The sequence below is a fragment of the Camellia sinensis genome, chromosome 7 (genome assembly GCF_055761805.1).
Source record: "Camellia sinensis isolate YWXY chromosome 7, ASM5576180v1, whole genome shotgun sequence".
Lineage (NCBI taxonomy): Eukaryota > Viridiplantae > Streptophyta > Magnoliopsida > Ericales > Theaceae > Camellia > Camellia sinensis.
The window spans coordinates 183,890,254-183,903,890 of NC_138967.1; positions in this window are offsets into that span (position 1 = coordinate 183,890,254).

Consider the following 13,637-nt stretch of genomic DNA (forward strand, 5'->3'; position numbering starts at 1 on the left):
AACATTTTGGAAGTCATCTTCATGATAAATCACGCAAATTTGTGCAAATATTCATATATTTATCATGTCATCATAAAAAGAATTATATAAAATTTTGAAAAATTACTATGCACTTGATTTTTGATACTACAATTCCCCCTATGATTCTGCCACAGCAAAACATGGACTTTACACTCAAAGTTGTAGGTGGGGAATTATCAGCAATTCTCGAAATTTCTGATGCTATTGAGGTTTCAGAAATTTTATATTTTTATTTGTTTGTTATTTGTTTCACACTAAAATTGGAGTTAAACAAGCAAGTAAACTTGTGTACAACACTATTGCACATGACATATAAAGAATAAAAACAAAATGTACAAGGACAATAAAAACAATGTAGATTTGATATTGAAATGAAATTTGTGTAGAACCTACTAAAAAAGCATAAAGTGGTTGGCCATTGGCTCAAAAATGGTTTGAGTTTATATATAATACAATACTAAAAATTATATATATATTTTACGAATGTATGTTGGTTGTACCCGTATCCTAATTTTTAGGTCTTTTCTCTATTTTTCATTTCTTAGTTTAGAAGAAAATCTATTTCACTAACACAAACAATTCATGAAGAAAAAATTGTTAAAAGAATGACAAAACTTCACAAGCGAAATAGGAGCCAATGATGATTACATAATCAACCTACACACCAACACACAGATAACACATTAAACCCCATCACAAATCAACAATTAAGTAAATTGGAGTGCCTATCAGACCAATTCAACTTGCATGTTCAATAATCTAAAAAATGCATGGGTTGTAAGATCAACTTTGCATAAAAAATGCTCCGGTTGGAGCAGAAAAGAGATGAAAACTAGACTAGGACTTTTGTATAGATGCTGACAATCAATGTCCCCAAATGGTGGATGTAAGCCACCAAGTCCCCCAACTTCTCTGATTTTCTGGCTTTGATTTCATTTCCCAAACCAAGTTGGTGATAAATTCTGAAATTTGAAGATTTAGAAAGAAAAGAAAACTAAATCAAAATGTTATTTTTAAATGGTGAGTTTCACATTTTTTGTGTCACATCCTAAAAGGATGCTTGTGATTGGAACATTGCATTGAAGAGAAAATTAAGGAGAAAACCAAAAAGAATGAGATTGCTAAAGGTAATACATCAACCAAAAAAAAAAAAAAAAAAGAAGCAAAAAAACAGAAAAGAAAAGAGAAAAAAGAGTCCAGTCATATATTGAGATATGACAATGATCGCAAAACCATTTTCCAAGACCTCCTAAGAAGCTTCATGGTGCTACACCAAAATGTCCAACCACCCATATTGATTGTTAGCATTGATATCTTAACATAGTAGAAAATGCATACTTTCCAACATTAATGAGTATAGCACAATAGTCATGATGTTGTGCACAATCATTCAACATACCCTATACCAATCAACCTAACATGGCATTATATTTTGCCTGCACACATCAATGGCATATAACAGTTCTTGTAGGACAAATATCAAATAAATGAAAATCAAAAAAATAATTACATACTAATAGAGTATAGATATGTATTCGGTGCAAATGAAAATTAAATTTTGAAATTTGCAATTACTTTATCTATTTCTTATTTATCTGATAGTCTCTCATTCTTGAAAGAGACATAAGGGATCTAGACCCTAAAATGAGGTTGCCTTTTCATGAAAAGCATTGGATTCCATTTTAAAGACCAAATTAGAGTCATCAATCCCCCTTTTCTATCTTTGCATGTTCCTATCAAATGCCTAACAAAAGCTGTCCTATAGAATTCACCATCCTAGAAAAGACTTTTGTTTATCTGAAATTTTGTTAGAAATTAACCTAAACTGATATTACTATTGAAAAAGGTACCCTATATTACTTGCCATTCAATGGAAAGAAAATATGTATTGAACATTTTTTACATCTCAAAAAGAAGATAATCACACATGACAGTGCTAGATTAATGACATAGGTGAGCTCACAAATTGCCCAACATATTTATTACTTCAATTCTTGTATAGTTCTCTACAATTCCCTCAAAAACCAAAACAAATAGATAATTCTAACCAATCCCAAAAGAGAACATGCTAAAAATTTAAAGAAGGTCGAGATTATGAACACTACACCGAAGGTCCAACAAATTTATGGCCTGGATTATGGAGGCCTAACCATTTAGATGAACTATCTTAAATGGTTTTGGTTCTTAGTCAAATCAGGGTTGAGAAGGCAGAATTTAAACAATCAATCCAACAGAAAAGAGTCATAAGACAACTCAAAATGCAAGGTGAGGGGGGAAGAAAGAAAAGAAAGGAAAAGTAGCCCTAAACTAAAAGGTATATATCTCATGGACGTATTTTAGTAATCTCTCAACTGATTATAGCACAAACACTTCTTTTGTTTAACAAATTATTTGAATTAATAGTAATCTATGTTCCTAGTATGGTGCCTCAAATCATGATTCTTCAAAGTTGGGTTGCAAAACAAAAGTCCAATAAGCAAATAGGGTATGTTGAATGGGTTTATACAGTAACATCAAAATATCCATTCATTTCTCAGTTTATACAATTCCCAGAAAATTGCTAAAGGTAATACATCCAAACCACTTTAATTTTGTTTCTCATAGGAAAATCAAGCCACCACAAGAATAATTGTTAGAAAAATAAACAGATTTCAATAAGCAAATAAAAAATTAGTCTCATATCAGTTACATGGTTACAAAATTCAATTACCAACACATCAGATTTCACACAAGCCAAATTTCAAGCGTATATATATATATATATATATATATGTGTGTGGAATCAACACAAGATAATGCATTAAAATACAGGACATATAACAAAAGAAAGGGAATTTCTATTACTTAGCAAATGACCAATTCTGGCATGAATTTAGACCATGTCTAGCAGGGACATCATTATCATTTATCATTCATTACAAGAACCAAGGATGTGAAATGCAAAACAAGGGCATCATTGTCATTTATTAGTCATTATCCTTACAATAACTTTGTGATTGGAGAAAGGGGGGGGGAAGATTAATATGATTTTATAATTATCCAATCCTACTGCTCCTTTAAAAATAAAAATAAAAAGCGAACAAAACAATAAAGAAAAAACTAGCCATTGTGGCATTTTATCAAACACCTAGTAGACCCAAAATCAGAAGCATGAGACTTTACTCTGTGTGTGTGTAGAATCACCAGCAATTCATTCACTTCAATGATTATATTGGGTAGAATATGAATATCATAATCAAAATACATAACTTTCCCAAATTAAAATCATTCAAGTTGTTCATGGAACCCTTTAAAGTAGAGAAGTTTTGGAGATGTTAGAACTAATGAATGGAATGACTTTAATCTCATCTTAACAATGAATTCCATTTACAGAAACACGTCCGAAAACAGAGTGAGGGTAGAGAATGAGAAACCCAGAGACCAGAAAAGAGAGAGAAGGGTAGAGAAAGAGAAACAGAGACAACAAACTGACCTAGAACTCACGGTGGTGCTGTAGCTTGATGTCGGTGCAGGATGAACTCACGGTATGGAGGATGAACCGTCCTCACGGTGGAGGATGAGCTCACGTTGTTCTCTGCTACAGCTTTGTGAAAGAACTATGGATAGATTATTAGGGCACAAAGTTCTAACCAAGGAGTTGAAAACAATTTAGGCGCTAACCCAAATCAGAATTTTTTTAGTGCTTTAATTTTGGGTTTATGTAAAGACATGGAAAAATATCAAAAAAAATAAAAATAATTCAGAATTCATAAATTGGATGGGTAAATCATAATTTTTTTAGTGCTTTAATTTTAGGTTTATGTAAAGACATGGAAAAATATGAAAAAAATAAAAATAAATCATAATTCATAAATTGGACGGGTAATGTGAAAGTATTCCTGCTAAAAAATAAATGTGTGTTTTATGAATTTTTTTAATCGTTAAAATTATAATTTGTTGTAGTGAGAGAGAGATATGAGAGGAAACTGATAAACACACACACACAAAAAAAAAAAAAAAAAAAAATTAGTAGAGTATTTTTTTTTTTTCATTACTGCCCAATTTGTCAAAATTTTCCATCCAAAATTAGTGACAAAATAATTTCCTCAGCAAAAGGTCTCAAAATATTAAAAATTATTAGTAACGAAAATATATTTCTCACCAAATAATCTTAAAATATTTAAAATCAAGTTTTTTTTTAAAAACAAAATGTAAAATTATTGGTGACGAAAATATATTCCTCACTAATAATTTTATAATTAGTGACAAATTTTTTTCTCACCAAAAGTCTCAAAATTTTGGCGCCACCAAAAAAATTTGGCGGAAAAGCCTTCAATGACGAAACTTAATTTTTTCTCACCTAAAAAGAAGTATTTATTGACGCAAATAAATTTCGTCACCTATTATTTTTATTTTTTTATTATATGTGACAATTTTATAATTCGTCACAAATTGTTCTTATTTAGTGACGAAATTTATTTTCTTCACTACTTTTCATCACCATAGGTTACTTTTGTTATAGTGAAAACAGTGTAACTAAGCATATGAGTAATGAATTTTTGAATACTACAACTGTTAGAATACACACTGGATTCAAGAATCCCCTCACAGAAGTTGCATGGGCATGTTGTAACTGCCTATTAGGAATTAAAAATGTAGGTGTAAAGTTGAGGAGGCCGACGCTACTGCTGCTCCGACGCTGCTGCTGCTCCTCTGCCGCTCGACGTCGATCGATCGATCGAGAGAGAGAGAGAGAGGGGTAAGAAGAGATTAGGGATTTTTGGGTTTGAGATTGGGGATTTTTTTGTTTTTTTTTTTGAGGGGGTGGGGGGGATGGAAAAAAAAAGGGAGGAGAGGGAATGGAAAAAAAAAAGGGGACGGGAATAAAAAATAAAAATATATATATTTTTTTTATTCACAAATGAAATTTAAATAATAAAATAACGTCGTTTAATTTTTATTTTATTTTTTTGCGGCGGGGGTTGTCGTCATCAAAAAAATTTATTTTTTGTTAAAAAATTTATTTTTTTGTAGTTAATGAATTTTTTTAAAAAAATATTATTATTATTTATTTGGTAGAAGTAGGGGTAATATTTTAATGAAAAATATTTTTCACTAAAATAAAAGTTACTTTTTTGTAGTCAATGAAAAATATTTTTCTGCGGCCTATTTTTTTTTTTTTTTTGTTACTAAAAATCATGAACTAATTTTTTGTGGTAGAGGAAAGGGAGCGGCAATAGTGGTGAAGATGGTGGATAAGAAATGATGGTGATGGTGATGGTGATAGTGAAAAAGATTAGTAGTGAAGTTATGGTAGTGGTAGTGTAAATGGAGTGACAGGGGTGAAGAAGAGGTAATGGTAGTAGTAGTGGCAGTAGTGGTAGTGGGGGTAATGAAGTGGTGGCGATGGCAGTAGTAATGGTAGTCGTAGAGGTGAAGTGGCGATAGTGGAAGTAGTGGTGGTGGTGGAGGAATAGCGTTTGTAGTAGTGGTGAAGGTGGTAGAGGAGATGGGTGGTGAGAGAGATAAATGAGTGAAAGACAGATAGAGGAGAGAAAGGAGAGAGAGAGATAAAGTGATGAGCGAGAGAGAGAGAGAGAGAAAGAACGCAAACACAGTGGGAGAGAGAGAGAGAGAGAGAGAACAACGCAAACAGAGAAAACGGGAGTGAGAGACTAAACAACGCAAACACAGTGGGAGAGAAAGAGAGAGAGAGAGAAAGAAAAAGAGATAGTGAGTGAGAGACAAAAAAGAGACATAGAGAGAAGAGAGATGAACGAGAGAGATAAAGAGAAAAGAGATGAGAGAGAGAGAGACATAAAGAGAAGAGAGATGAACGAGAGAGACAGAGAGAAAGATAGAGAGAAGAGAGATAAGCGAGAGAGATAAAGAGAAGAGAGATGAGCGAAAGAGACAGAGAGAGAAAAGAGATGAGAGAAGAGATAGATGAGTAAGAGACACACAGAGAGACAGATAGACAGACAGACAGACAGAGAAGAGTGATGAGTGAGAGAGAGAAAGAGAAGAGAGAAAGGAAGGAAGATAAAAAAATAGATGAAAAGATATAGACAAAGAGAGAGAGAGAGAGAGAGAGAGAGAGAAAGAGCGAAAAGAGATAAACGAGAGAGAGAGAGAGACAGAGAGAGATGAGCGAGAGAGCGAGAGAGATAAAGAGAAGAGAGACAGAGAGAGAAGAGAGATGAGAGAGATAAAGAGAAGAAAAATGGACGAGAGACACAGAGAGAAAGAGAGACAGACAGACAGATAGAGAAGAGTGATGAATGATGAGTGAGAGAGAGAAAGAGAAGAGAGACAGAGACATAGAGAGAAAGAAAGAGACAAACAGAAAAAGAAGAGTGATGAGTGAGAGAAAGAGAGATAAGAGAGACAGAGACACATAGAGAAAGAGAGAGACAGATAGACAGACAGACAGACAGAAAAGAGTTACGAGTGAGAGAGAGAAAGAGAAGAGAGACAGAGACAGAGAGATAGAAAGATAAAAAAATGGGTGAAAGGAGAAATGTTCAAAAGAGTAAGACGATGTCGTTTTTATTTTTTTTATTTTTTTTTTGGTAACAGAAAAATACCATTGCATTTATTTAAACCATTTTATGACTATATATATATGAAGCCGTCTCAAAGCCACAATATATATATATTTTTTAAACTTTTTTTTTTGCAACGGTACGTATTACGATCGCAAAAAAAATTTTCTTTTTTTTTTTCGACTGTAGCTGGTACCATCGCAAATACTCTTTTTTTTTTTTTTGCGACAGCAATTTCTATCATCGCAAATACTCTATTTTTTTGCAACGCCAAGTTGTGTTGTCTCAAAAAGTCACATTTTTTGGCGACGGCAAGTTGTGCCGTCTCAAAAAGTCACATTTTTTTGAGACGGTAAGTTCTGATGTCTCCAAAAGTCACATTTTTTGCGACGACAAGTTGTGCCGTCTCAAAAAGTCACATTTTTTAGCGACGGCAAGTTGTGCTGTCTCAAAAAGTCACATTTTTTGAGATGGCAAGTTGTGCCGTCTCTAAAAGTCATATTTTTTGCGACAGCAAGTTGTGCCGTCACAAAAAGTCATTTTTTGCGACGGCAAATGTGACGTCGCAAAAAGTTCCGCCTCATAAGCCCACTTTTCTTGTAGTGTGGTGTGGTTATGAGATATGTGATTAGTGGTTATGAGTAAAGTGGTGTGGTTATGGGCCAAAGAATGTTGGTTATGAGATATGTGATTAGTGGTTATAAGTAAAGTGGTATGGTTATGAGCCAAAGAGTATTGATTATGAGATATATGACTAATGGTTATGAGATATGTGATGTTAATTATGATCAAAGTGGTGTGACTATGAGCCAAAGAGTGTTATGAGATATGTGATTAGTGGTTATGATATATGTAATGTTAGTTATGAGCCAAAGAGTGTTGGTTATGAGATATGTGGGTAATGGTTATGAGATATATTATTGTTGTTTATGAGATATGTGATTTTGGTTATGAGCAAAGTGGTGTAGTTACGAGTCAAAAGAGTGTTTGGTTATGAGATATGTGATTATTAGTTATAAGATATGTGATATTGGTTATGATCAAAGTGATGTGGTTATGAGCAAAAGGGTGTTGATTATGAGATATGTAATGTTGGTTATGAGTCAAAGGGGAATTGGTTATAAGATGTGGTTATGAGTTATATGGGTAGTAGTTATGAGATATGTGATTAATGTTATGAGATATGTGATATTGGTTATGATCAAAGTGGTGTGATTATGAGCTAAAGGATATTGGTTATGAGATGTAGTTATGAGATATGTGATTGTAGTTATGAAATATATGATATTGGTTATCAACAAAATGGTGCTGGTTATGAGATGTGGTTATGAGATATGTGATGTTAATTATGATCAAAGTGGTGTGACTATGAGCCAAAGGGTGTTATGAGGTATGTGATTAGTGGTTATGATATATGTGATGTTAGTTATGAGCCAAAGAGTGTTGGTTATGAGATATGTGGGTAATGGTTATTAGATATATGATTGTTGTTTATGAGATATATGATTTTGGTTATGAGCAAAGTGGTGTAGTTATGAGTCAAAAGAGTGTTTGGTTATGAGATATGTGATTATTAGTTATAAGATATGTGATATTGGTTATGATCAAAGTGATGTGGTTATGAGCAAAAGGGTGTTGATTATGAGATATGTAATGTTGGTTATGAGTCAAAGGGGGGATTGGTTATATGATGTGGTTATGAGTTATATGGGTAGTAGTTATGAGATATGTGATTAATGTTATGAGATATGTGATATTGGTTATGATCAAAGTGGTGTGATTATGAGCTAAAGGATATTGGTTATGAGATGTAGTTATGAGATATGTGATTGTAGTTATGAAATATATGATATTGGTTATCAACAAAATGGTGCTGGTTATGAGATGTGGTTATGAGATATGTAATGAGAGCTCATAACTAAGTTATGATTAATTTGATTCTAGTTATGAACAAATATGATTTTGGCTCATAACTATAAAAAGTGACCTGCTTACCAGGTCACTTTTAATGATGTGGCTCAATCTGAACCATTGATTTTCTATGTACCATACATTTTTTAAACAAAATGTACTGTAGACTTTCCCTGAAATCAATTTGTAGACCGATGGGAACCTCGTTATGTACCCACTAAACACTGAAGAAAGCCCAACCGATGCTTAGTATGCCTCGGGGACTGATGGGTATGCCCCTCTTTTCCTTTACTTCAATCATTCTACAGGCACTCTGGCTCTCATAAACAGCATTAGTTTGGAAGCGATCATATACTTTAACTCAGGGTTGGCTATCAACAACAACTACAAAACAATTATTTATCGCGCAACACTTTATTTTGATGGGTTTTTCAAATTGAACTCTCATAAATTCAATGCGAGTGGTCGTGAATCCCAGATTCAAACTGAATGGATACAACCGGCCAATCCATGTAGAGTGAGGAATTTTTGTGGCTTCAACAGTTTGCACATTTAATGACAACCAGCCATATTGCCGTTGTGTTCCCAGTGCCGATTTCATTTATCCCAAAAAGTGGTCTCTCGGCTGAGACAAAAACTTCTCGCGAAGAGTGTGCAAGGATGGGATAGAAAACGACACCAACTCATTTGACATTACTACCGTGGAGAATATGAAATGGGGAGACTTTCCCTATATTCAAATAATGCGGGTGTCAATGGAAGATTGAAAGAAGTCTTGTTTAGAAGATTGCAATTGCGAAGCAGGCTCATTCGTGGCCTCAACTTGCAGGAAACAGTCTTCCAGTTAGATGTTTTGAAAGAGATGTAGAAGGGGGAGCGTTCACAGCTCTCTTTAAGGTACGTGTAGTCAAAAGTGAGAAGCCGCCGTTGCCACAAACACTAGTTGCGGTCCAGGCAGAAAAGAAGTAATGTCAATACTTGTTGTGACTATTGGTTTGCTTACAAGTTCATGTGTTGCTCTTGCCATCTCAGGCATATATGTTTACAAATTCAGAGTTTTGAAGTACAAAAGGTTGTTGCAATATGGAAACTTGGGTGTTAGGTTTTTATTCTTGGCAATCCCGTTTGACAAAACTCCTTTCAGTTGTACTTGCTTTCCCACTTTCAGTGAGGCTATGAGTTTTTAGATGCGAATCCAACCCGAATTGTGCCTTGCAGAGAAGTTTGTGATGTTAATACTTTCAAGATTGCCACTTCGCTGATTATGACGGGGATCGAGCGAAGGTTACATCTGGCAAAATGCAAAATTGCATTCGAAGTTGCATGTCCGTCTGTGCTCGCTCGAGCGAAGGAGTTCTCGCTCGAGCGAAGGCTGCGTCTGGCAAAAAACCTGAGAAGGATGATTTTACGCTCGAGCGCAGGTTGTTTGGCTCGAGCGAAGCCACTTGTGGAAAACACGCATTTTTGGTTCCTCGCTCGAGCGAGCTTCGCAGTCCCAGATTTCTATAAGTACGTGTTTCTGTCAGATTTTAGGATTACTGCTCCAGATCTACTTTTTCGATATTAAGGTTTATATCTGAGGATATTTTGTGAGTTTTCTTTGATGTTTAATTGAGTATTCAACTCATGGGTTAAGAAGAATACATCAAAGGTTTGTTTGCCATTCTATACAAAAGAGAGAGTTGTTCTTCGATGAATTCTGAAGAATTTGAGCCTGAAGCTTTGGTGGATTCTGGAGTAGCTCATCGTCAAGACAATTCCAATGTGAAGACGGGACTAGAAGAGGCACATAGGGGTTGGTTCAATTCGGGTGTGGATTCGCTAGGTAATTGAGAGTATACCGGTGTAATTCGTTTATATCTTCTTAGTGGATTGTTTTGTGGCTGTTGCCCGTGGTTTTCTTATCACAATTGGAGGTGTCCAATTGTGGTTTTTCCACATAAAATTGTTGTGTCGATTTGTCTTGATTGTTTGATTGGGATTTTGTTTACTACTTAAAATTGATACATTATCACAAATCAACATCTAGGGGATTTCTATATTTTTCATTGGGTATTAGGCAGGAGCTCACCTTGCGTTTGTTTTCATACTGTGAGCTGAAAGCAACCAATGGGTTCAAAGAAGAGTTGGGAAAGGGCTCATTCAGAGCAGTTTACAAAGGCACTTTGTGTAGAGGTAAAAAGTTGATTGCGGTGAAGAGACTCCAGAAAGTTGTGGAAGAAGGTGAAAGGGAGTTTTAGGCAGAGATGCGAGCAATCGGGAGTAGGCACCACAGAAACTTAGTCCAACTGCTCGGATACTGTATTGAGGGTTCTAAAAGGCTTTTGGTTTACAAGTACGTGAGCAATGGCTCCCTTGCAGATCTTCTTTTTAAATCTTTAAGGCGCCCAGATTGGAATGAGAGAATTAAAATTTCCCTAAATGTCGCAAGAGGGATCCACTATCTGCATGGAGAGTGTGAGGCTCCTATAATTCATTGTGATACAAAGCCTCAAAGCATATTGATGGATGAGTTTTGGAATGCCAAAATCTCCGACTTCGGGTTGGCCACGTTTTTTATTCCTGATCAAACGCGGACCTTTACATGAGTCAGAGGGACTAGAGGATATGTGGCTCCAGAATGGCAAAGAAACATTCCCATATCAGTCAAAGCTGATGTTTACAGTTATTTTGGAAATTGTTTGTTGCAGAAGAAGCATGGAAGTTAATGTATGAGGAGGTTGTTTTGTCCAATTGGGTCTATAAGTGCTTTGCTGAGAGGGAGTTGAACAAGCTTATGGTTGTGGGTGATGAAGAAGTTGACATGGAGACACTAGAGAACATGGTTAAAGTGGGACTTTGGTGCATTCAAGATGAACCAGCTCTTCGTCCTTCCATGAAAAGTGTAGTTTTGATGCTTGAAGGCATTACTGATATATCAATCCCTCTATGTCCAACTACCTACTAAGGAATCCATGTGAACTGCACTAATAATATATTTATTTATATGTAATTTATTGTTGAGGTTCATGTAATTTTGATTTTTATTAATGAATAAGTGATGAGAAACCTCTTTGTTTTCTCTTATTTTCTCTCAAGGGTCTGAAGTTTCAATGAAGCTGGAGCAATTATAGATTTTTTAGGATGAACAGAAGCTGAGATCAACCTTAGAACCCTTTCTCATTAATTTGGTATAATCTTTTTAATTTTTGACATTTGATAAAAGATTGTGATCATGCTTTTACCAATAAATATGAAGGTTTTGGTGTTGAACACAATACTTTTTTTATGAAGGATATTCAATCTTTTTAGCATGTTTTGGTTGTTGAGTGGTGGATTTGAGCATATTTAATTTAGGAATTTGTTTTGATTGGGTAACTCCGCTGGGGTTGTTTAACAACTCCGGTGGTCCCAAGCCTGGGTAAAAGAGGAGAGTTGTGTGTTAGGTAACCAATAACCAACACGTAAAAAACCCGCTTGTATCCCTTATGATTGTTTGATTGGGTATTATGATATATTTTAGCTGTCTGCATGGTGTTTGTTGAATTGTCTCAATGGTATCATTACAATAAAATCAACCCATTGTTTATAATCTGTGTTATGTTCTGTTTCCTTGATGTATTTAAATAGATAGATTAGAGACATGAACTTCGACTAATGAATTATAATAGTAACCAGATCACGTCATAGCTACAAGGAAAATGCCTGACAAAAAGGAATTCTAGCAGTGGCATTAATTTATATTCTGCTAATAACCAAGTTAAAAAAAAAAAAAAAAAAAAAAGATGATGAAAATTCGCAATTCTCTAGCATATGGTGGCATCTGTCTGAAGGTGGGTGTGCACTCTCACGATTATGTGTTACTAAATTAATTAGGGATGTGTTTTGTTCTTTTGGCTGAGATGATTGCTTTTGGGTTTTGGAATTTTAGGTTGAAACTGTGGAAGCTTTAATTGTCTAATCTTTCCAGCTTTTTTATCTTCAAAATCTCTGATTTTTTAGGATCTTGAGTCATTTGGTATACATGTCTTTTGGTTGTTTCCTGTGGTAGTTTTTGGTTGAATTTGTGTTTAATTTGTTTTGGGAATGCGATGTGGTTATTTTTGACAGTTTTTGGTTGAATGTGATTTGATTTGGTTAATTTTTGTGATTGAATATTCTCCTAATTCTTTAAATTCCTGTGTGTGAGTAAAAAAAAAAAAAAAAAAAAAAAAAAAAAAAAAAAAAGAAGAAGATTAATGCTAGACACTTTTCTTAGGGTGGGCATTTTTTGTGTCTATGATACTGGGAGGCAACATACCTAAAGCCTCACTCAACAGCCTACAAAAACTAAACATTTTAAAGGCTCTAACGTTTTCAAGCATTCTTTTGCAAAGCTAACAAAACAAAAAACAAACTTACGGTTCTATCTTTGATTTTAAATTGCAGATCATGTCACTCCACCACCACGTGAAGCTAAAGTTACTATGGGAACTACATTTATCATTATATTTAAAGATGAATTAATTATGTTAAGCAAACTCAGACATTAATTGTTGTGGGTGATGAAGAAGTTGACATGAAGACACTAGAGAACATGGTTCAAGTGGGACTTTGGTGCATTCAAGATGAACCAGCTCTTTATCCTTCAACGAAAAGCTTAGTTTTGATGCTTGAAGGCATTACTGATATATCAATCCCTCCATGTCCAACTAGCTACTAACGAATCCATGTGAACCGCAGTAATAGTATATTTATTTGAAAGATTGTTGCTTATATATATGTGTGTGTGTGTAATTTATTATTGAAGTTCATGTAATTTTATTGATTCCCTCTCTTCATGCAAGTGCGCAAATAGTTTGCAGTTAATGAGTACTGATCGTAATAAAAATTTTATATACGTTGTTCTAATCAATAAATTAGATATTGAAAAATCTAGAAATCCCCTAGATGTTGATTTGTGATTATGTATCAATTTTAAGCAGTATATAACAATCCCAATCAAACAATCAAGACAAATCGATACAACGATTTTACATGGAAAAACCACAATTGGACACCTCCAATTGTGAGAAAAAAACCACAGGCAACAGCCACAAAACAATCTACTAAGAAGATATAAAGGAATTACACAGGTATACTCTCAATTACCTAGCGAATCCACGCCCGAATTGAACCAACCTCTGTGTGCCTCTTCCAACCCTGTCTTCACCTCGGAATTGC